Source organism: Dipodomys ordii, unplaced genomic scaffold, assembly GCF_000151885.1.
Source record: "Dipodomys ordii isolate 6190 unplaced genomic scaffold, Dord_2.0 Scaffold73, whole genome shotgun sequence".
In the NCBI taxonomy this organism is placed as follows: Eukaryota; Metazoa; Chordata; class Mammalia; order Rodentia; family Heteromyidae; genus Dipodomys; species Dipodomys ordii.
Genome location: NW_012267289.1, coordinates 3,698,966 through 3,701,529, shown reverse-complemented (window position 1 = coordinate 3,701,529; position 2,564 = coordinate 3,698,966). Strand labels below are relative to the sequence as shown.

At 39.0% G+C, this 2,564-nt stretch overlaps 1 pseudogene; it reads left to right on the top strand.

Annotated features, from left to right (window-relative positions):
- Positions 1-1,477: 1,477 nt before the first annotated feature.
- Positions 1,478-2,290, top strand: LOC105991467 (annotated as a pseudogene).
- The last annotated feature ends 274 nt before the right edge of the window (positions 2,291-2,564 follow it).

Genomic DNA, 2,564 nt, shown 5'->3' with positions numbered 1-2,564 from the left:
TATTCATGAATTATTCACTTCATTAGAACCTGTAATAATGAGATAAAAAAGAAAGATGGAAGAAATTCAAAAGTAGAAATTAAACCACATAAAAAGTGCTGACAATTGATTTTAAATAATAGATGATAGGCTATGCACTAAGAATTCATGACTTAAAAAATGTTGTTTTAGGGCTGGGAAGATGGCTCAGTGTTGGAGCGTTTGCCTTGCATGCATAAGGTCCTGGGTTCAATTCCTCAGCACCACATAAGCAAAAAAAGAAAAAAGCTGGAAGTGGCGCTGTGGCTCAAGTGATAGAGTGTTAGCCTTGAGCTGAAGAGCTTAGGGACAGCGCCCAGGACCAGAGTTCAGGCCCCACGACCGGACCCCAAAAAAAAATTGTTTTATTTGTTGATTTTGTGTATGTGCCTGGGTTCTGGTCAGAAATCCCAAGAATTGAAACATTGTTATAGTAATCCAAAAACACTACTTTTCTGCTGTTTGACAGTTGGTTTCAAATAACATTGATCTCTTTTGCAACTGTAAGTGAAGTTTATTAAATAAAGGGATAAATCATGTAAATACTCTTAAGACAATAAGTTCATCACAGATCCTATTTAAAGGGTAATTCAACAGCAAAAAGCAGCAGAAGTTTAGTGAAAAAATATATTTTAATTACATTTTTTCATTATTTTTGGAGCCTTGGTTTGCTTAGCAGAAATGCAAGGGAAGACAAAAATACAATAATGAATTTACATTAATGGAAAAATATTTCATCCTAATAACTAGAACTATAAAACCAGAAAAATAATACTATGTAATGAATTGTAACTAAAAAAAATTAAAGCAATATGCTCAGAATCATTTGTAGAATTATAAGTAGAATTATGAGAACCCAAACTTCATACTTTCCATACCAAGATCTTTGTAATATTTATCAGGATAACCCCATACCAAAAAGTAACTTCCATGCAGTGACAGACTCCACACACCCAATAACATTTAAAGATCAATGATTCTGTAGAAAAATGCGTAAGCCAAATTAAATTTTGCTGAAACGGAGACTATATATAAACAAGTTGATATGTAAGGATCAGATTCATTACATTTTATTATATGTGACAATTATTTTGTCTTTCATATTTTTACATCTGTTTCAAAGAAAAGAAGGTAGACTATCCATCTAACCTTACAAACTAATAATGCATTCTATAAATTTGTTTTCTTGAGCCTATACTAGTGCATTATACATAATACTGGAAATGAATAATATATAAATATTGTATGCATATCCTTGTAGTTTATAGCCATTGAAGAAAAAAACATGCGTTCTTGTCATTATTTCATCATTAATACAGAACTCTCATAAGACAGAGTGTGTTGGCTGGAGATGAGTGATCAATCTCCCACAAAAAATATATATTTTAAGGGCTATAAGATTATAACAAGTTTCTTAAGAGTTGCTCCCTGCTCTTTTCCTTCCTGCAAGTGTGCGGCAGCAAGATGGCGGCTCAAATTTCCAAGAAGAGGAAGTTTGTTGTTGATGGCATCTTCAAAGCCGAACTGAGTGAATTTCTTACTCTGAGCTGGCTGAAGGTGGCTACTCTGGAGTTGAGGTCCGGGTTACACCCACCAGGACAGAAATCATTACCTTAGCTACCAGGACACAGAATGTTCTTGGTGAGAAGGGTCTTTGCATTCGGGAATTGACTGCAGTAGTTCAGAAGAGGTTTGGCTTCCCTGAGGGCAGTGTAGAGATATATTCTGAAAAAGTGGCCACAAGAGGACTGTGTGCCATTGCACAGGCAGAGTCTCTGCGGTACAAACTCCTTGGGGGGCTTGCGGTGTGGAAGGCCTGCTATGGTGTGCTGTGATTCATCATGGAGAGTGGGACCAAAGGCTGCGAGGTCGTGGTCTCTGGGAAATTCTGAGAAGAGAGGGCTAGGTCTATGAAGTTTGTGGATGGCCTGATGATCCACAGTGGGTACTCTGTTAACTACTATATCGACACTGCTGTGCGTGATGTGCTGCTCCAATAGGGTGTACTGGTCATCAAAGTGAAGATCATGCTGTGCTAAGATTGGACCTAAGAAGCCCCTGCCTGACCATATGAGCATTGTGGAGTCTAAAGATGAGATCCTGCCAACTACCCCCCCCCAACTCAGAACAGAAGGGTGGGAAGCCAGAGCCACCTGCCATGCCACAGCCAGTCCCTGCAGCATAACAGGGTCTCCTTGGCGGCTGTATCTGGAGCCTGGATGTTGTCCTAGAGACATGTAATAAAATCACGTACAAAGACATAAAGCCTTACTATACTTATCTGTCCAGTAGTTGGTGATTTTCGCCTACAGCCTTGCCTATCCTATTAGCTTTAGCCAAACCTTGTTTGGTATGTGTAAAGGTCAGAATTGGAGGACCCAAGCAGAGCTGACCAGAGAAATACACTGTAAGACATCAAAGGCTAGTGGCTACAGGTCAGCATCATGGCTAATTGTGGCTTAGGATCACAGGTTTAGAAGCAGGTTTAACCAAGGTCCCTTGCACTATACCACTGAGTTATTTCTACAGCCTAGAGGGAAATACAT